Source organism: Danio rerio, chromosome 14 (assembly GCF_049306965.1).
Source record: "Danio rerio strain Tuebingen ecotype United States chromosome 14, GRCz12tu, whole genome shotgun sequence".
Lineage (NCBI taxonomy): Eukaryota > Metazoa > Chordata > Actinopteri > Cypriniformes > Danionidae > Danio > Danio rerio.
Genome location: NC_133189.1, coordinates 37294020 through 37316937, shown reverse-complemented (window position 1 = coordinate 37316937; position 22918 = coordinate 37294020). Strand labels below are relative to the sequence as shown.

Sequence of the window (22918 nt, the reverse complement as noted above, 5' to 3'; positions counted from 1 at the left end):
CAGATAATCATTCATTCAATTATCAGACCGTCAGCCCACGACCGTGCCCACCGGGTGAGCCTGGTTCCCCAGTCACGGGACAGGCTGGAACAGAGGAGTGCCAGTCAGAAGGTGAGCGTGATAGCAGGGATTACACCATATTAAAGCTGTTAATAAGCCAAACAGCTCATGAGGGTTAAAGGGGTAGTTCCCCAAAAAATGGAAATTTGCTGTTAATTTACTCATCGACAGCCCAGCCAATATACTTTTTTATTTTTTTTTTTGCTTTGGAGGAACATTAAAGAATATTTTAGGTGAAATTGTGGTCTTTGCTGATTCATAAATGTAAATTAATGGCTTTTGGCACTTTGGCAAAAAATAATAATAATAATAAATTTAAAAAAATACATGATTAGCTTCTAATGACACATTGAAGTGAAATGTTTAGACCGTGTGAGAAAACATTATTTACAGAACTTAAACCTGATCATGTTTAAAGGGATAGTTCACTCAAGTATGAATTTGTCCTCATCAATTTATTCAGACACAAGTGGTTCTAAACTTTTATGAATTTCTTTCTTCTGTTGTACTGAAAACAAGATATTCTGAAGAATGTTAAAAACCAACAGCCATTGACATCCATAGTGAGAACAAAAATACTGTACAATTCAACGGCTGCTTTCCAACATTATTCAAAATATCTTCTATGTTCAGGGGTAGAAAAACCTTTGGAACAAGTAAATCTTTGATAACAAGTAAATCTTTTTTTGATGAAAATGTTCACTTTTGTGTGAACTATCCCATTAGTAAGTGACAATGTATGTGATCGTGTAGACATGTTAACTCCTTTTTCTTTATCAGAGTAAGGTCATAAATGGCTCAAGAATAAACTGGGCATCACAGAAAGATTTTTGCCCCATGCCCCTTTGTAAATGCATCAACCTGCTTTCTGTCAGCTTGCTGAAGTGCACATGCTTGACGCATGACATTAACACATACTTTCTGTGTGGATTTAAGCACATCCAGTGGGAGCAAACATTTTGCAGTAAGAGAACATAAAGTGTACCTCAAACTCAACCGATTCTTCACCAAAAAAATTAAGAAAATATTTTTTTTTCTTAGGCCATAGTATTTTTGTTCGCACCATAATGCTCCACTCATGTTTTTTTTATTGGTGTTTAACAAGACCATACATTGTAGTACAGTGCTCAGCATTATTGAGTACACTTCATTTTGAAAATGAATATTTTAATCCATTTCTCAGTGAATATAGGCAATGTATTGTCGTGCATTTAAACAAAACCGATTTATTAAACAGATATATTTATTAAAAAATATTTTAGTCACTGGACATATTTAGAAATGGAAATATAATTCAATTATAAACATTTTTTTGCTTCTTGATTTTTCCTCTTTTTTAAAATTTGTATTTAATTTTGTATAACATAAAAATTTGGGTGTACTAGTGTTTGGACCATTATCGTAAGTTATTTTGTTAGATTAGCTCCAGATTTGGCTTCAGTACTGACTAATCTAATGTACACCCACAAATATAATATTATAGCTTTCTATTTATTCATTTTCTTTTTAGCATTGTCCCTTTATTAATCAAGGGTCGCCACAGTGGAATGAACCGCCAACTTATCCAGCATATGTTTTACACAGCGGATGCCTTTTCAGCTGCAACCCAACGCTGGGAAACACCCACACACCCTTGCACTCACACACACACACACAAATTATGGCCAATTTATCTTATTCAATTCACATATAGCACATGTCTTTAGACTGGGGGAAACCGGAGCACCCGGAGCAAACACAGGGAAAACATGCAAACTCCGCACAGAAATGCCATCAGACCCAGTCAGGGCTCGAACCAGCAACCTTCTTGCTGTGAGGGCTTCCTATTAAAAATATGAAGTTATAGATAGATTTGTGAGGGGTGAGAGGTAGATTTGTGAGGGGTGCACTTATATATGCTGAGCACTGTACAATACAACATAGGAAAAATTACAGACTTGGTTTTCTTATTTTCCCACTATACTTCAAAACAAAATAAAACATATCCTCCGAGTGGAAAAAAAATAAATAAGTAAAATTAAAAAATTTAAATAATAATTGAGCAAGTTTACAATAAAAGATTTTTAAAAAGGAAAGAAAAATGAAAAGTTCACATTCAGGAGTCAATATTAGAGCTGATATCAGCTGAACAGGGTAAGCCTTTGATGTAGTCTGGGTTTCAGGTCTTGTGAAAAGATTTGAGAGATCCTGCAAGGATCCACATGCCATGTGATGGAGGAAGTACCTGTTTCCATTTAATAAGAATGGCTCATCTAGGTAAAAGAGGAGAAAAAGCAATAACCTGGCGAGATGCAACAGTCATGTCAACTCTCTCTAAAAAACCAAAAAGGATTGTCAAGGGGTTAGGGTCTAGATTTATGTTAATAGCTTCATTAAGCGTATCAAAAACTCTGGACCAGAAATTTGTCAGTTGAGAGCAACTCCAGAACATGTGGAGATGATTAACAGGAGACTACTTACAGCAATGACAGGCATCACATCGGTCAGGAAATGTTTTTACTAATTTGGCATTGGTTAAATGAGCTCTATGGAGCACCTTACATTGCAGTAGGCCATGTCTAGTGCATATAGAGGAGGAGTGGACAATCTTTAAAATATCTTCCCATTCTTCTTCTGCAATACCAACACCAAGGTCATTTTCCCAAGATTCCTTGAGAGAAACCGTAGAGCATCCCCTCCAATTACCCTAATGCCTCAACCCAACATTTGGGTAGAAAAATAACCCCAAATTTTTTTGTATTTACATTTAGTGTACATATGAAATTATAAATAGCTAAAATGAGATGTTTCTGGCCCGTAAATAAAAAAAGTCAAGATGGTGTACAGGAGGAAAAGTGGGGAAACAATTTCTTAACAGAGTGTCTGATCTGGAAGAAACAACAAACAAACGATTGTGAGCACCCCGTCCTCTTAAACCCTTTCCTCTTAAATTTTTAATTGATTTATTTAACATGACATACGTGAAATTATGGGTTATTTCAATAAGCAGATTTTTGTGCATGTAAAGTGTGTTGTATTGGTGTGCTTATAAACAACATGTCCAGTATTGCCTTTAATCCACAGCCTCTGCAGATGTATTGAGTGTATTCGTGTTATTCTGGGGCACAAGCTTCCTCCTGCATAAGAACATGCAGAACATGGACGCAAACTCAATGTATCTGTGCTTATCCAGTTTGGTGCAGCCTTTAACAGTTGTAAACCAACAGAATGATCTCTGTAGGAATTTGAGCCACACATTATGACTCAATAAATTTTGTAAATGCATTCTACACTGTTTGCTGAGACTGTATAAGGAAATTAAGTGGTTCATTTTCGTGCACAGACATCATGTGTTGTCAGGAGCAACTGTTTTTAATTTTGTCTGAATATCTGCCGCTATATGTTTTTCCAAAGCAAGCGCCAGTGCCTGTTAACTTGCATCATTTGCATCGTCTGCTTAAATGTTGTGACTGTATAAACAGAATTTAACAGCAGATTTCTTTCCTTCAATGCAGAAAGCACCTGGCTTCTGTTTATTTCATTTGATTTTCTGACTTGCTCGGGTTGAGAACTTTGCGAACTAGTGCAAACAGCTAGAGCCAGCACTTTTAAACTTGCGTTGTTCGGTGAATCCTTTCTCATCTGCAGTGTGACCCTGACCTCTGTTGGTCGGAAGCTGCTGAGAGATCAAGTGCATTGTTGATTCCTGCTGAGATCCGTTCTTCTGCTGCCACGAACTACTGAGGACGCTGATAAACACGTCCCTTAATTGACATACACGTGTAACTATACATCAGAGCAACCAGCAAAGTGTTCTCGCTCTCCTTGAATGAACTGAACTTCTGTATGCACCAAGCAGAAGGCAGTCTGACGCGGTCCGAGAGGGTCAAAATGAGAACGTGGAAAAGATAGGAGGTGAACAAAATCATAGAAAATCCTGAGTTTGATAAATTCCTGCATTTTAAATGAACGGAGGCGGCCGTGGCGGTGGGAGAGCTTTGTCGCCGCGGCCCATTTTCTCGGCACAAGGCGCGCAGTCCCGGGGTCAGCGAAGTTACGAAAGTAATTAAAGCGGCTTGATTCACCGCCTGCTGCAGAGAAAAGAAAGCAAGCTGTCATTCTGATTTAGAAAAATAAATTACAATTTTAATAAAGGGGGAGCTGCGCTGTCTGGAGCTTGCTTGCTTGGATGGGAGGGGGTGGTCTAAGGGTTTCTAGCTGCCTACTTATCAATAGTTGCAATTTTTTCCCCTTCTGAAACCACATCGGTTTTACATTGCGGAGGCACAAGTGCCCTTAAAAAAAGAAAACCAGGAGAACATTAACATACTGATTTCATGCGCGTGGCAAAGGGTCTGTGCCAATATCAGAGAGGACTCAGCACTCCTATTGTCTGCTAGAACTCTGGTCTCCTCTGATATGAAAATTCAATTATATTATAACTAGATCTCGCGCTGCGTTTTGACAGTCGACGGTAGCGTTTTGCCAGCTGCATCAGTGTGGGGGACCAGAGGGTCCTGATAGCGCTGAGGCAGCCTTTCAGCCATTGACATGTTTTCGGGGGACAAGATTACTTAAATGTGTCGCATTTAAGGAAGGAGAGTTAATCTAATGCATTGCCATTATCTCTCTCAGGTAATTCCAATACCACCCCTGCTCTGCGTGTTTACGCGCATGCACATCCTCTCATATTCCCACTTACACTACACTGCCATCAGATTCTACGCTGTCTCTCTGCTCAGCACAAAGCATGTTTATTTATTTTTTTTATCTAGTCATTGCCCGTAAATAAACAGCAAGTTTGGGCTGACGGGAATCGTTTTCCCAGCGGCAAGCAGTTTTTTAGTGACAGCTTTCATGCTTGTGAAAGTCGGTTTATTCAGTGTGAATGCCACGAGCGAGAAGTGAGTTAAGTTGTCATTGAATTGCTTACATTCATTAATTCTTTCCCACAAGAGGTGCAGAGTGTGGAACTGTACCTTGTTAAAATGTATTGAGATTGTAAAATGCGTTGCTTCACTCATTTAACTTCCGCCAACTGAGAGGTATTCTTCGGGATATGTAAATCTCAGAAAGTGACTTCAAAGGGTAAAACTTTGCACAGATGCTTTGCATTATTCCCTGACTAGAGAAGACAAACCAATGATTTATGATTATCTGCGTAACTCTTTGAGTTTACCTCTTGCCATTGTGTTACCATTTCTTCTTCTAATAGTTGTGTCCAGTGCTGGGTCACAAATGAACTTTTCTTTTATATTTATTGCCATTTTTTAACCTTCATAAGGCCACTTTTAAAAATGGATAATTGAATGGTGAAATGAACAGTTACTTCCAGTTTTGATGTGACGTCAGCTGTCAAGATGCCAATCTACAGCACACTCAGCATCAGCCTGTGCACAGCAAAATATGGGGACCCAAAACAACTCTATGGGTGTTAATTTCAACACTTTGAAAGTGTCTCATGGGGTCCACTCAAAACAGACTTAAATCAACACTTTCAAAAGGGTTGGCACATTGACACCAAAGTAAGGGTTAATTTTAACTCAGGGCAGAGTTAAAAAATGTAACTATATTTAACACCACCTGGTGTCATATATTGTTATTTTATTCAACTCTCTTGAGTGTAAATATGGTAAAAAGGTCAAATAGACTGTAAATTACAAAATAAAAAACATTTTATTTGAAAACATTCACAACTTCAACAATTCATTCAATTTTTAAAATGTAACAATGTCAAATATGCTTTAAATGTTTTGTTAGTACAGACAGTATCAACAAAATATGATGTCCAAACTTGATGTTTCATCAGAGCAATTTGAAAGTTCAATATATCGTCACTCATAGTTTTCTTCTGAATGCATAGTTTTCTTCTGAAATTACATTTTAAACAACTTGGCGTGCAAATCTTTCACTTCTGGTGTTTCCTTGGTCCTCCATATCAAACACAGCAGTTTAAATGAAGGTATAAATGCTGTAAACTTGTGTGAAAACAAACTGGAGCTAGGAAATCTCATCAAGCATGTCCTGTGAAAGATGTGCTTCCCAGCCACAGGATGACCTTTTTATCCATGAAGATGTACAGTAGTAGCTGCTGATCGCTCGTCTGGTGGTTCCTGATGCACGGATATACTGTAGGGTGATGCTCATCTAAGTACTCTTCAAGACTCCAGCATGACTAAGAAAAATGTTTGAAAATAAAAATGCAATCAAATTCTATGATATATTTAAAAGAACATTTAAAGTAAATAAAACATTCAAGAAATCTAAACTCACCTTTTGAAAATCTTCATGATGATCCACAACTTGACTCTCCCAGCTGGTTGAGGTGACAGGTTATGGAAAAGTAGAAAAAACACATACATCACTGTTGGATCTCCAAAAACAATTAGGTTAACCACTATGACTAGAACTGGAAAAACAGGCAGCTGTCTGTCCAGAATCCTCAATTTAACACAACACTTGGAGCAAAATTTAGAGGAGCTTAAAATCTTTTATATCATTTAGTGATGCTGACTTCCCCAAAATATTGGCCACAGTGTAAAAAATATTCATAAACTTACAGTTTTCTGTAAGCGTGTGCGTGCGTGTGTGTGTGTGTGTGTGTGTGTGTGTGTGCGTGTTTCTTTACCAGATTCAACTTGTTAGGCCCTTTCAGGTCCAGTATTGACGCCACCTTTCCTGGAGTCTAGCAGATGTTTCAGGTCCAAATATAATCTAAAATATTAGGATAAGCAGAAGAGAAAAAGTGCAAAGCAAAGAGCAAAACATTATTTAAGTAACAGTTCACCCACAATACAAAACTTATCACCTTCATGTCATTTGTTATTCTCTAATGCTCTAATACCCTCTCAGCTTATTGTGAAACAAATACAGAACTTTATCAAACATACCTTCATTATTATCACCACATATGACCAAGAAGGTGTGCTTGGTCATTTCACCAACTCTGGAAATACACCATCCGTCTCTAATCAGCCAACGTCACAGGGTCTTGTGTTATTGTATAGAGAACTGTGGCTGTTAAAAAATAACAACACATTAGTATCTAACACATATGCATAACCTTCAAATAAAAAAGAGAGATGAACATCACAAAGTATGCCTCACACATTTTCACATATCTTTTGATTCAGATGTTGATTATTGATAATAAATCTACAAATCAAACCTGTATCATCATTAGGCTGCTCAAATATGAATCAGTTGATTAATTTTACAGACAGGTGGCTGTTTACAACGCACTAATAAAACGGAAATGTTGTGTACAGTACATGCTAAGTTTAGCCTATAGTTTTAAGCACAATATCATACGGGAGAAAAAGCTTGACTAAGATGTTCCTGACTACAGAAATAGCCTAACTTACTAACGTCAGACATCCCGAGTTGGGAAAAGTCATTTTCGGGGGATACAGAGTTGATTTGCGGGAGGTAGCGGGAGAGATGAGTACCGTGAGTTGAGCGCGACGTACCTGAAGAGCGGTGGGGGTGACTTGCGCGCGACGTACCTGAAGAGCTGGGAGGGATGCGGTGGAGAGGGGCGTGCAAAGTGTTTAATGACCGGGCGGGAGACGCGCGATTTCCGGGAGATTATCATTCATTTGCGGGCATCTACTTGGGCATCTGGGAGTCTCTGTGCATTTGCGGGATAACGTTAACGTTAGTCCCGCAACTTCCGGGAGACTTCTGTAACGTTAAATGTCTGATAAAGTGCAAACGCGGTCATTTAAAGACATTAATGTTAACATTCCGACTTTAATGGTTGTCAACACTTAATATAATTCAAGCGTACGTTATCACACGAGTCTAAGTTATGAACTAACGGTATATGGACGGCCACGAATGAACCAGTTTAAAAGGGCCGCGGTGTTTAAAATAACCAAATTAACGTACACGAATAACAAACAATCATTTGTTTCAGTCAGGAAGCCTTTTACAATTAAGCATATGTTCATTTACTCACCAGATATGTTTTAGAAACTCTCCAGAGGTTATGGAAACCGTCCTCTGTTGCCGTTAGCATCCGGGCAGAGTAGGCTAACGTTAGGCTGCTCCGGGGATTCCCTCGCTAGTTTGCTTGGAATTAAAGGAGAAGTGTCGATTTTATTTTACAGATGGGTAACAACGCACAAAATGGCATTAAGCGTGACAGAAATGTGTTGAACATGTACATTTGATGTTTTTATGCACTATGTATGCGTGAGCATATATAAAAACATTCTTGAAAAGAAGTGAATAGTAATGCAGTTAAGCTAGATACACAAACGACCATGAATGAACCGCAGAAGTTTAAAATTGTCACTCCATTCTAAAGTTATTAACTTAACAACATGTTTACAACTGTATTTCCTTAAAGAAAGTCAGTACAATACCAACATTTAGGTAGTTTGACTCACCAGTTGCTGTTCTAAACCTCAGATGGAAAATGGCGTCTGGAAAATTCTTCAGTGACTGGGGCTGCATGAATTCCCGGATGTTGGAAATAACACCACCAAGTGTAGAAAAGATAACTCCTTGATTTCGCACTGAATAAAATCAATTCTAACTCTTATTATATTCATTTATCAAAATCTAACTCTTTAACGTCAACACTTTACTCTGAAATGCTTCAACACCGAGAATTTAACTCTGATGAATTTGCTGTGTGGTGGGCAACTATTAATCTGGCGGTTCAAAATCCTGTCATGCCACAGAACTGCAGTCACAAATTGCATTACACATTCATCCCCAATCTTATTATAAATTATAGCTCCACTTTAAACTGGAAGATTGTGTATGGATTGTGGAACACTTCAGCAAAAATGTTTGACTAGCTTCATAAAGTATAGTAATATTCTTTTGTAAGTTATATTTCAAAGTAAAGAGTCGGGGAGAGCAGGGCACAAAGTAACAATTTTTGGTTTTGGCCAAATAATGAACAAAGTATGGGGTTAGACAAACCTTTTTTTTTTACCAGCAACACACAAGCCTCTCCTACAAATGAGCACTGGATGTATGATCGCCGGACCTATGGTTTCATGTGCAGTATTGCCAAAAGTGCCAAGAGTAAAAATGTTTCTGTTTGCACCTGCGGGACAAGTTGTAACAGACAGAGGGTTAGTTGTAACACGTGCTTATAAAGTCAGATTTCACACAATTAATTTAAATTCAGTTTACTTTAAATTGTATATTTCCTCAGTACTTAACTACATTTTTATCCAACATAGCACAGCATGTTTATTTATTTATCTATTGGATAAACACATTTAAATTTATTTGAATTATTATCCATTATTATAACATGCATTCATTTGCATTGTTAGCAATAAAAGTATTTTTTTTTCTATAAAAATAATCTATGAAAAACATTTTTATTTAAAAACTTCTCAACATTACACTCAAAATTCAACAATTATTTTGTTTGTTTACTTGGTGTCTGACAGTGTGTGGCTTATTTGTAACACCCTGTAATCACTAACCCTGCTGTGTTGTGCTTTCCCAAAATTGGCTAGCAGTTACTGTTTTTTACACCTTTCAAAATCATTTTATATTTTAGCCTAGAAGATGGTAATCACACAGTATAAGGTTTTACTTAGTCTATACTTTCACAGAAAAAAAAAAAAAAAAAAAAAAAAAAAAATATATATATATATATATATATATATATATATATATATATATATATATATATATGAAGGTGAGAGTAGGTAACAAAATAATGTTATTTAGGCTAAAAGATAGCATTTAAGCTAGATCACATTATTGCTGTTTATACCATAAACATTGACTAACGTAACAATGGAAAGTAGATATCTCATATGAATCAGGTTTGGCACTGACATTAAAGTACATGCGGTAGGCATCCAGGGACAGTCCTGTATTTCAACCCTACTTTTAGGGTTTTAAAGTATAATGAAAAAATCATGTTTAATTTCATAAATTATCTTTCTTAAAATATCCTCATTGTTGAGAACTAGTAGCAGTCAGCAGTCATATATTTTGACAAACAAATCAGGTCACATTTCTATATCAATCAAGCAACAGTTTATAAGACCTTTTGCATAACGCAGAAACAATTTAGTGTTCTTGTTGCAAGATAAAGCGTGAACACATTAAATGAAACACGTTGCATGTACAACGTCATGAAATATAACACGTCTTATGTAATTTTACAGTTTTAATGAAGAATAATATTAGTAAAACTGTCAATTAACAGTACATATAAAAATGTTTTGATGCTTGTGGAAATAGCACATCATACAAACAAAAATGTCAGTTCATGACATTACAAGTTATGAGTTAAAGTCAAAATTATTAGCCCGCTTTTGATTTTTTTGTATATTTCCTAAATTATTTTAACAGGGCAAGGACATTTTCACAGTATGTCTGATAACATTTTTTTATTCTGGAGAAAGTCTTATTTGTTTTAGTTTGGCTAGAATAAAAGCAGTTTGTAATTTTTTAAAAACCATTTTAAGGTCAATATTATTAGCCCCTTTAAGTTATATTGTTTTTGATAGTCTACAGAACAAACCATTGTTAAACAATAACTTCCCTAATTACCCTAACCTGCCTAGTTAACCTAATTAACAGAGTTAAGCCTCTGAACATTATAAAACATTATAACATTATAAAACATTATTTACTGTCATCATTGCAAAGAAAATAAATCAGTCATTAGAAATGAGTTATTAAAACTATTATGTTTAGAAATGCGTTGAAAAAAATCTTCTCTTTGCTAAACAGAAATTGGGGGAAAAAATAAATGGGGTCTAATAACTCAGGGGGGCTAATAATTCTTTCTTCAACTGTACATTCAATGCCTGTTTTATTATTGAAGCTAGCAAATTAAACTAGTTATCACTCCAACTTGTGAAAAAAGTTCAAGTACTTATAGAACTCATATTTACAGCCAAACTGAATCTTAGATTATGTAACACCTCTGCACTACAACCTGACTGTTGCAGATGAATTTAGATGTTGATAAGCTTTCTTTAGAATCCAAATATAGAATGTTCCAATAGAATGCTTCAAATAAAGAGAGTTCCAACTATAGTTTGTTCTAATTAGAATGTCTGAATTTTATAATGTTTCAAATATAGAATGCTCTAAATTGAATGCTCTGAAATAGAATCTTCTAAATGGATTGCTCCAAAAAGAATGTTGCAAATAGAATGTTGTCATCTTGAACTTGTAATCCCGACATAATATTTATAAACAAATATATAAAATAAACGTGATTAAAGTATGCTAATCTAAATGTGTTGCTGAAAACTGACAGTTTGATTTTGTTTTTACATTCAACTTAGAGACAGATGTGAACAGTTTAGTTTCATTGAGCAGCTGTATTTTTAAAGGTGTTGTATAATGATAATCTGCAAATACCTATGCTTTCCGTGAGCCTCAAACACCATTGCTACCTTGTTCGCATGTAATTCTTTTAGTGTAAAATGAAAGCATTGACATTTTTTCCCTTATAATTTTAATTTATTTAAGCTTATATCAAGTTATCTGGGACTCTTATTTTGAAAACAGGAGAGGCAGAGCAAAGTCTTTACATTATTGTTTGATTTATGTTGCCAATACGGAAGTAACTGAAACTGCAGTTCATCGACTTGCCTTTGGGGGCTAGCTCCAGGAAGTCCGAATGTTCACTGACAGCAATACTAAATTAGCCAGTTTTACAGCTGATAAAAACATGTTTACAGCCTGGTACAAAAGATGGTTTTGGTGCATATAGCTAATACCCTTAATGACAACTGTGAGGGGGGGGTTTAATAACTTTTCCGTTTTGTTTATAGTAAGTTATTCTAAGTCTGCATAATTAAGGATGTGGCCACTGGACTGACAGCTAGATCTCGCTGGTTTGGTATTTGAAGTATTTGGAAATAATACACGCTTTCCTCTTGTAGAAAAATGTCATAAAAACAATGTTTATTAACTCAGTGTATTACAACAGTGTTTTTAAAAGACTAAACACTTTATTGTTATTCAACCAAGCACATGTGGTCAGAACACAAATGAGTCGCAGGTAATGAAGTATAAAGCATTTTTCCTAAAGAAAATCCTGCTAGCACGCGTCTGTGGCTCCGCTCATGCTCCATCTCTTTGCCCTTGTTTGGTATCTCTTAGTCGGTGCGATGACGCGCGAACAAAATTGCGACGGTTGGCTGCGCCTATTTGTAGTTTCATTTGCGTACTTTAAGAGCATATGGGTGACTTCACAGATACTATGTCCATATCTTTACCAGTCTATGCATGGTACACAAAATGTGGGATATATAAATTATACATTTATTTAATGATTTTATATGTGTTTAAATGTGTCTTTTGTTAGCTGAATGTTTATATTGTAAAATTTGTCTCATATATTTAATATAATGAGGCACCAAAAACACACAGACTGCTGAGTAAGTGTTCAGTGCACATTTATGCATTGTGTCATTTCACTCAGCTCTAAATGAGTGAAAAGAAGCCAATAAACACCATCTCTAATGCACAGGTTGATATTATTCCTGCCTGAGTTTTCATATATAGCAAAGCTTCAAAATATTACTCTAAAAAACATCTCTATCAGTCCATTTTGTTGACTATAACTATAATTTTGCATATTTTATCCATGACACAAGTCAGGAGCAAAAATTATGTATCCCACTCATTCCTTTCGGATTATAAATAACCCTCTCCAGCACTTCAGTTGAAAAGATTTAACAAGGCAACTTCTTAATTTTTAAAAATCTTTTGACAAAAGAAGTGTGATTATTTTACACATTTATTTCAGAGTACATCACCCTGTATGTGTGTGTGTGAGCAGATAAAGACAAGCTGCAGAGCTCATTAATACTCACAATCATTCCAAATAAGGTCAAAATGGAGCTTGTCATTCCAGGGGTGTATTCTGCAGTAATAAATGAGAATTGTTTTTTAACTTACCTAAGCCAAAAACTTATTATGCAGGCTTTACAGACAATTAACTATGAATCAATGCATTATATGGCACCTTTAAGGAAATTTTGGTTCATTTTAATGCCATTTTTGCCATAAGTCCTGATTAATTTTCTGTATTGGTCCAATATAATTTCAGCCACCACAGACTTAAATAAGTAGACATAAAACACTCAATACATTATGATGTCCTCTTTTATGTTCCACTGAATACAGAAGGTCATTCAAATTTAGAAAATCTGAGGGTGTGTTGGCATTGGAAGTTACAGATTTTAAAGAAATGAGGAACGTAGCACAAAGTAAATTGGAGAATATTTTGAAATACCAGGTATCTTGGAGTTTCTTCCTTTCACTTCCCATTGTGTGTGTGTGTGTGTGTGTGTGTGTGTGTGTGTGTGTGGTTCTAAGTGAAAGAGGCCAAGGCACAGGAAACGCCTCCCTCTTCAACCCACAGCCCTGAGACCTGAGAGTGGACCCCCCATTAACCCAGCACACAGCGCACACATACCTGCCTCCCCTCATTAGGCTGTGTTGAAGTACATGCTCACCCAAAAGGAGAATAGAAATCCTAATTAGTATTCTCTGCAGGGCCACAACCATTAGCACTTAATTAGCAGAGAGAGCACCCCTCTTTCCGGGTGTGCGGTGGGAAGGGGGGGTTATGTTGAGTTCAATATTTCTGCATATTCGCTGTATGCCTTGGCCCTGAAGAGTTCGCTTTTGTTTTGCACGTGTGCTTGTGTTTATATGCACATTTCTGAGCTGTGCTGTGTTCCAGCCTTTTATATTCTTGCATCTGGACTGCTGAGTGAAACTATTATTGAGCATATGATACTTTTTTATTTAAAAAGACATCCACTAAAATGTAATGCATGGTAATAGTTTATATACTAAAAATCTTGTTGGATGACAAGATGTGAAAGATCGAAGTGCAGGCCTTAAATACTGATTAGTTGTAGTTTTAAGACTAGGTTTTACTCATTTATCACTAGGTTTTACCCATGTTGTTAATCTTATAAAATACAAGTTACATATGATCACTTTTATATATTTTATCATTCATTCATTTTCTTTTTGGCTTAGTCCCTTTATTAATCAGGGGTCGCCACAGTGGAATGAACCGCCAACTTATCCAGCACGTTTTTTGCAGCGGATGCCCTTCCAGCTGCAACCCAACACCAGAAAACACCCGTAAACTTTTACATTCACTATACGGCCAATTTAGCTAATTCAATTCACCTATAGCGCATGTCTTTGGACTGTGGGGTAAACCAGAGCACCCGGAGGAAACATAAGCAAACACGGGGAGAACATGCACAGAAACTTCGGAGAACATGCACAGAAACTTCACACAGAAATGCCAACTGACACAGTCGAGGCTTAAACCAGCGACCTTCTTGCTACCCACTGCGCTTTATATATATATATATATATATATATATATATATATATATATATATATATATATATATATATATATATATATATATATATATATTAATACACATATTAAGTACATGACAGTATAAGTATGTTATTGCACTTCTGCAAAACATATTTATTATACTAAATTATGATGTATAATCTGCCAACAAAAAATATTTTAGCTTTAATATTTTATTGTTTGTAAGCTATAACCATGCTACACTGAAAAAAAGTTTAAAAAAAAATCCTGAACTACTCTGTAACAAAACTTTTTAAGTTGAGCCAACTGAACATTTTTTTGTCTGCTGAACTATAATGCCTTAAGTTGAAGGAACAAAAAAAACATAATCCTTATTTCCTTTCGTTGAACAACAACAACAACAACAACAACAACAACAACAACAACAACAAAAACTCCCATGGAAATTGGTGCTAAGAAATAATATATTATCAGAACAAACAAACATAGTTCAATTGAAAAAACAGAAAAGCATACTTAACATGTGAAGCATTACAAAGCATTTCCCCCCGTTTGTCCTGCCCGTTTTGATTCTTGTCTTGTTTACCATTATTGTTGTTTTGCCTCCTGTCCTGTTTTTATGTCTCTGTTTTAGTTTTGTTTCCAATTAAATTGTTTGTTCATCTGATAATGTAATGTTTCTAAGTACCGATTGTTCACTCAACTTCAGACATTTTAGGCCAGTGCAACTGATGTTTTCAAAAGTTGAGCACACGTTGGAACCAATGGTGTAGTGGCTAGTGCGTCTACATATTGCACTCCAGTGTTCACGGCGACCCAAGTTCGATTCCCGCCTCAAAGTCCTATCTTGATTCGTCCCCTCTCTGCTCTTCCCATGCTTTCTTATCTCTCTACTGTCATATCAACTAAAGGTGAAAAAAATGTTGAGTACACAAGAAAAAAAATAAAGTTTGTTCATTTAACTTCAGGCATTTAGTTCCGCAGACAAAAAATGTTTAGTTGGCATAACTTAAAAGGTTTTGTTTCAGAGTAGTTCACAACTTTAGAAAACTAATAAATAATCTTATGTTAACCCAACTAAATGTTTTTAGGCCAGAGCAGCCAATGTTTTTAAAAGTTGAGTGGACTAGAAAAAGTGAAAGGGAAATAAGGATTGTGTTTTTTTGTTGTTCTGGCTTAATTTTTTTAAAAGTGCACTATTTATTAATTTGAATAAATATATAAAGATTTGCTTAGAAAAAGTAAGCATTACTTTTGATTAACACATTGTATTTTATACATAAGAATTTTTATGATATGGCAAATATAATTTCAATAGACTCTTAAAATATCAGGTAAATTTTCTTTCTGTCAAAGGTACCAAAGTTATCAATCTTATGAATTAAGGTTGAAATGCAGGTTTGCAAAGATCTTATAGAACCAAACTTGGGTTACAGAAAACTTAAAATCTAAGATCATTAAAAGACCCTGTAAACAACCAATAACCTGAAAAAATATATATACAAAAATAATAATAAATACAAAATCCACTTTAATGAAGATTTTGCCTCATATAGGGGATCTGTGTATGGAACCATGCAAACTTTTTTAAACATTATACCCATGATTATTTAATAATGTTCATCATGCATACTTTGTGCACAGAGTTTGGAGGATTTGATTCTCCTTCTCTGTTCTTCCTCGGCTCAACCCAGAACTGGTGCCACCTTTCACTTCCTGAAACTTTAGAGGTGGAAAGCCATCATTTTACAATTTAGCCTGAATGGGGCGGCCGGCAGATTGAATGTCGTTTTCCCACCAGGCTTCTCCATCCGGCCCAGCATGGAGGGGGCTGGACGAGCAGGATTGGGTGTAATGTGCAGAGTAAAATTAGCACTTTGATGGCAGGTAATGGTGTGAGATGAGTGCCACTGACGTCGATTTCCAGGAAGATCTTTCTCCCAGCAGCTTGCTCTCTCTTCCCCTACACACCTGTAGGATCAGACTAGGCCGGCCTCTGCTGTCAAGGCTGTAATTTGGCCCTGATCAATATAATTATGCAATTCTGGTGGCCTCCTCCCGCTCAGATGGCCAGTTTTCCGGGTGACTAATCCCATACTTTAAACCCTTGGAAATCACATAGAGCTCAGAAGGTGCTTGATTATAGACTAATTGCTGGAAAACAAATGCATAAAGTAGTTGGAACTCTGTGTTTTGATATATGTAACGACGTGAAACAAAGCTGCCCCCTGTGGCATGTATGGTAATGAGGCAAATAAAAGCCATCTGTAAAGTGTGAACGTGATTATGGCTTTTAGATGGGTGCAGTAGCTACAGTTTCTCACCTTTTTATAATTAAACACTCATTACTACTGAGTGACGGCCAGTGAGCTTAAATGCCACAGAAATTCCTGGTTATGAAATTGCATTAAGCCTTAAGGTTTCCCTCTGTGTTTATTGCTCCAGGTTTCATGTTGACAGATGGGTGGCGAGGGTTGCAGTAAATGTCTTTATTAATCTGTGCCTGTCATTTTGACAAAGATGGAAATAAAACACCACTTACTGTCAGGAGCCATCAAGGCAATCAGAACAACAATTAAAGGCTGAAATGGATGAGCACAGAGAGGTCATCATTTATATTGCAGTTTATGTTTGCAGTGCTTTCATATATTACTTGTCAGCTACTCAACCGCAGCAAAGTGTTAGTGTTTTTCCCTATTCTGAAGTGAATCATGTTTTTTTTTTTGCTTTAAAGGAATGCAAGCATTTTTTTCCCCAAAACTGATTAATCATCTGATGGATTTAATAGTCAGATATAAACATACTTATAAAATAATTTATAATATAATTCATTTTTCTTCGGCTTAGTCCCTTCATCAGGGGTTGCCACAGCGGAATGAACCACCAACTTATCCAGCATCTGTTTTACACAGCAGATGCTCTTCCAGCTGCAGCCCATTTCTAGAAAACACCCATACACACTCATTCACATACATGCACTTCGGACAATTTCATTCATTCATTTTCTTTCCCTTAATCAGGGGTTGCCACAGCGGAAAGAAACTGCCACTTATCCTGCATATGTTATGCGCAACGGATGCCCTTTCAGCCGCAATCCAACACTGGGAAACACCCATACAACACCCAAACATCCATAATGTCCATTCACACACATTCATTCATTAATTTTCGGCTGAGTCCCTTAATTCATCAGGGGTCGCCATAGTGGAATGAACCGCCAACTTATCCAGCGTATATTTACACAGCGGATGCCGTTCCAGTTGCAACCCAAAACTGGGAAACACCCATGCACACTCATTTACACACATACACTACGGCCAATTTCATTCATTCAATCATTTTCTTTTCGGCTTAGTCCCTTTATTAATCAGGGGTCGCCACAGCGGAATGAACCACCAACTTATCCAGCTTATGTTTTATGCAGCAAATGCCCTTACAGCTGCAACCTATCACCGGGAAACATTCACAGACACTCATTCACACACAAACACTACAGCCAATTTAGCTTATTTAATTCACCTTTAGCGCATGTCATTAGACTGTCAACTGGCCCAGCCGGGACTTGAACCAGAGACCTTCTTGCTGTAAGGCAACAGTGCTAACTAATGAGCCACCATGTATATAATATAATATAATATAATATAATATAATATAATATAATATAATATAATATAATATAATATAATATAATATAATATAATATAATATAATATAATATATGCAATTGGATTTTCCAGAATTGAGAACAAGGCCCATTCCGGCTGTAAATCTGAGCACTGAACATCTCGTGTGGGCTTCAAAAGCATCAATCTGTTTTGCTTTATTTCAGATTCTCTGTGCTGTTTCTCTTTCACATTCAGTGGTGCTTTTCAGGAGCTCCAGGTCAGTTTCCCCTCCAAGTTTTGTAGTCTGCCATGTTGTCCATTCTGCTCAGCTATTTAAAAAATGTTGAATATCAACAATGGCGTTCACTAGGGCATTGTCAACTTTTGTATGAAGCAATCTTGGCTGAATGCGATGGCTTCAGTGCAGGGAGGGCTCAGCTTGGCTCGGCTTGGCTCTTCTGCGGGACGGAGGACTGACGCTCCCCTGCGCTTCTCTCTCGGCTCAGATCGGCAAGGTTTGACAATCTCACCCGGCTCTGTCCAGCTAAACCGTCAGCAAGACCTAAAAGACGCAGAGGGAAGGATTGGCACCGGTGAGTGTCTTTCTGGATACCGCAGCTGTGGGCTGGAGCACTTTTGGAGGGGGGGCTTGTTCGAGGGTGGGGGTGGGTGGATTTTGTTAGCATTTCACTGCAGTCCAGAAGCTTCACTGACTAGACCTGTTTGAAGGATTTCTTTTTTTATTAACACAAAACTAAATGTATTATTTATAGGACTTACTTGTGTCAAATTAATCTGTAGGTTGTCCGTGTTTATATCAACAGTTTTTGTATCATAAATTGATCATTGGATGATAGTAGTTCTGAAAGAGTATTCATTGACTTATTTAATCAACAGTACGGAGTGTTCAACTAGTCATGTTAACACATAAGAGATAAATTAAGAGTTAAAATATATACATATATTAATAAAAATGTGCAGATTATAATAATGGAACAAAACTTGATAAATTCTTCAAGACACCAGGAAATAAACATTATTTGATTTTTTTTTTTTATAATTGTACGAGATGCAAAAATGCCACTTTGTGTTTTTATGCATATTTTCAGTGTAAAAAAAACTGTTAATCTATAGTAATCTATAAACCTTTTTTTTAATACCACTTATTATGACTATATATATTATAACTAAAATATCCACATCCTACAAATTTTTATGAATTATTATGGTTAATGGTACCTAGTTACAACCCATCACAGCATGATTTAATTTTTGATTATTATTATTTATTTTATTTTACTTCTCATAGTGCTGGTTTATGCAAATAAAATAAATGTATTTTATTTGAAAACCTTTCAGGGAGGTGATGACGGTGTTGTCTTAAGACAAGAAAGAGGAGTAAAGCATTTTTTAGCAATCATCAATTCCAAGTTCAAAGGAATTTGATTAAATTCCATTAAATCCAATGACATTAATCCTGGTATTTATCATAGTAATTTTAAATATATATATTTCTGTAATTTATTAGATGTTTTCTAATCAGGTACTGTTTTTAGTATACATTTTCCCTCATTTTTTATTTTTTAAATTAAGGATTGTTTAACTTCAGAAAAAATACATATTTTGAATACAATATGAGATGTGATTCTTAAAGCAGATTTTTATCATGAATTAATAATTGCATAATAATACTTCATTAAGAGCATTTATATCCATTACATTATTTAGTCATCAACGTTAAGAGGTCAGATGCATAACTTATTATAACTTGTAGAACTAATTGAAACTGAATCATTGGAGATCACTTATTGGCCAATTTGTTGGACCAAACATTTATTTAATTGACAAACAGTGACATTAAAAATGCTGCTTAGTCTGCGCCACATACAGTTCCAACAGGATGTGTGTATCTCTGAAAGGTAGTCGAAGGTCTTTGTCAGGCTGTCACTGAACGGAAGCAGCTCATGTCTGCAATGTGCAACTGCAACAGCTTGTATCTGGCACTGACATGTCATTTTCCACGGCTTTGAGCTGTCAGGCTTACTGTGCCCTTCTCACCCCAGCAGTAAGCCAGAGAGTGGAAGAAAGAGAGTGTTTGTTTGAAGCATGGCAAACTGCCATATTATGGCAAAAGAGTTTAAATGATAAAAATAGAGAAAGGGGGTAAGGCACATTTGCTCTTGAAGGACCTTTAAATGAGTCGATTTCATGACTATCTATCATTACTTTGTTCCCTGTTCTTCATGGGCATCAATGGTTCCACGAAAAACCTTTAACATAGAACCGTTTCCTTGCATTAAAAATTATTTAAAGTAGAAAATGTTCTTCACACTAAGATAAAATATTATTTTTAAGAACTGTTCAATTCAGCGGTGTTAACCACATGCTCTACCAAATGGTTGACCACATTTTGACTGTTAAATTCATTTATTTTCAATCATAGTTTACAAAAGAAATCAATCAAACATAATCCAGTTTATTATAGTTTTAATTGGTTTTGTTCTAAACAAAACAAAACAAAAAAAACAAGAAAACATGTTAAGTGAGAATTTGAAATAATTTATGGCATACTTTAAAAAATAAAGATTAAAATTAAAAAAATGTTTTATTTTGATTATGTTTTTAAATATTTGGTCTTACACTTCTTATTTTCAGATTTTTCATAGTATATGTATTTATTCCATTACTTTACTGTAAACCGATATATCAACCATTTGGTAGAGGTTAATATTTTAGAAATTATGGGTATGTTGAAAAAAAATGCATTGAGTGTGTTGACTAGCGACATTAGGAGTTAAGAAATGCAATCCAGTTTTTGTTTTCTTGGTGGGGCAGTTAAAGGGTTAAAGAATATTTTACTAATTTTCTCGTTTACATAAGATAATGAGATTAATCATTCTAATTCAGATACTTGTATTTTCCTGGTGGTAGTGCACTTTTAGGTATATTATATTATACTTATTCAAATATATCCAGTAATCCCCTAGATAAAAACAGAAAATATCTCCAGAAGACACTGACATTTTACATATTTAATTTTAATGTCAATTATAAATATTTTCTTAATATTGATGGTTAAGCTACATGAAAAATAACCATTTAGTTATATGTTGTAAAGACTTACTAGCAACATTTTCCTGTATTATAGCAGTAATCTTGAGATATATTGACATTGCGGTCAAGATTTAAATTGACTTCTCTGTGCAAAGCTGTGCTGGACGGTCCTCGCAGTCACGTGACACGGGCCAGCTGTAAATATTTCCGTCGCGTTGTAGGACAAACATTAAACAAACATTATTGAAAACGTTTTAAAACTGTGCCAGAACTACGTTTGGTATAAATATATTTTTAGTATGTAGTTTCTTATACTTTGAATCGCTAAATTCTGCTAACACATCTCGCTACGAAGTCTCTGCTCTCTACCAGAAAGCAGTTTTACAACGCCACTACGATGCTTCTCAAGACGTCATTCGTGTCGTCGTTAAAGCGTGAGTTACCTCAGAACTTGTTTTTCGTCGAATAGCTTTAAATGCTATTAACATTGTAGTATTTAATTGAACCTGTCAAAATGCTAGCATTTTATTGTCCTAAGCTACATGTTGCTGTTGGACTAGGCCTACTTGTATCCTGATTTCGTAGCGACAGTAGGCCCTATGCTAGTATTTGTTACAGGTTGCTGTCATAAATCATGTTTTACGGGTTTTTATGCTGTTTTATTTTTATTTATTTTTTTTTTTTTTTTTTTTTTTATGCTGTTTTATGCGACAACATTTGCGTGACATATGACGTAATATAAAACATTGAGCTTCGCACAGCTCACAGTGCTCATTGGACAGATACTGATATGGAACTCAGCTAGTTGATAAATATAATGGACGCTGGTGTCCACCTACTGTTCAGGGGTCCAGTAGTCCTCTGTGTCCCCTCTGTTTCTCTTTTTGCCAAGGTGAAAGATTCATCCCCAGGCACCCAATCCATTATCCTGTCAACAACAGCAGGTCCCTGCCACAGTTAGCAGCAACACTGGCCATAATGAAATCATCAGTAATCCCAAAACTCATCTCATCATACCCAAGGTAATTAATGCATTTAGAGGGCGATGGCTAACTCTTAATTAAATTATGCTTCTTTTAATGAGGCCTTTATGTAGAGTAAATTTATGGGCAGTATCTCCATTATCAAGTGCTCAGCGTTCAACAGAGATTCGTCATTTTCACCTCAAATCACTGGCAGATTAACGTAATGAAGCCCATGATTAATATATCAATTTATACTTGTTTGTTTCTTTCCTGGAGATTTAATAAATTACCCTGCGTAATTAGTTCTTCAGGTTTTTAGCCACAGCCGGGACCTCAGTATAATCATTACGTATTCATTTTGGAATAATTTGGAGATAGCAACTTTCTGGCATTAATCATATTACAAAATTGGGTGTATTTAATTAATTAAAGATATACCCTGCAAATTAATTGTGCATTTCCACAATATTATCTTAACTAATGAAGGTCTGACGAAGCGACTGTTTCGTTTTAAAAGGCACCAGATTAGTGGGATCTTAATTATGTTTAAAACAAAAGCCATCTGCTTGCCACATTTGGTGCAAAGCAGAATCAGACAACTCAGCATTCTGTGCTAAACAAAAAAAGAGAAAGTTTCTATTGTTTTGGAGAAACTGTAGTACATGGAAATGATTCAAAAGATACATGGGAAATAATGAGGTTTGTAATTAGCCTTGCAGCCAATGATGGCATTTCAATGATGGTAATTTTGATCCATTTCTGCAAATATGCCTGACAAAAGACAACATGGAGTTAAAAAAATGTACTGTGTATTTTGCTCAGTATGCTCAATATTGATATGTGGTTTCTGAAAATGAAAGTTTGTTGTTTTAGACCCATTTCTTTCTTTATTTAAAAATTATTTCCTTGTGTACCATTCTAATCGTTTG

General features: G+C 35.8%; 3 long non-coding RNA genes across 21 annotated transcripts in view; 1 reads left to right on the top strand and 2 right to left on the bottom strand.

Annotated features, from left to right (window-relative positions):
- The window catches only part of si:ch211-143l19.3, a 116648-nt gene that overhangs the window by 9211 nt on the left and 84519 nt on the right, over nucleotides 1-22918 (top strand). For 6 of the 19 annotated variants that reach the window (XR_012389840.1, XR_012389835.1, XR_012389843.1 and 3 more), the window contains exons 1-2: nucleotides 21182-21458; nucleotides 21917-22046. The exons of 1 other annotated variant lie outside the window; for it this stretch is intronic. This is a non-coding gene — a long non-coding RNA (si:ch211-143l19.3). Of the gene's footprint in view, nucleotides 1-18194; nucleotides 18248-18364; nucleotides 18564-21181; nucleotides 21459-21812; nucleotides 22047-22918 lie in introns of those variants that run through there. 12 more of the 19 variants (XR_012389844.1, XR_012389833.1, XR_012389834.1 and 9 more) reach the window with 6 other exon arrangements.
- On the bottom strand, nucleotides 5697-8470 carry LOC141377547 (uncharacterized). Its single transcript, XR_012389849.1, has 6 exons — nucleotides 8433-8470; nucleotides 8000-8112; nucleotides 6930-7056; nucleotides 6668-6753; nucleotides 6313-6355; nucleotides 5697-6214 (listed from the first exon to the last, which is right to left on the bottom strand). It is a non-coding gene; the product is annotated as an uncharacterized lncRNA (long non-coding RNA).
- On the bottom strand, nucleotides 18156-22165 carry LOC141377551 (uncharacterized). The gene is made up of 2 exons (XR_012389855.1): nucleotides 21864-22165; nucleotides 18156-18532 (listed from the first exon to the last, which is right to left on the bottom strand). It is a non-coding gene; the product is annotated as an uncharacterized lncRNA (long non-coding RNA).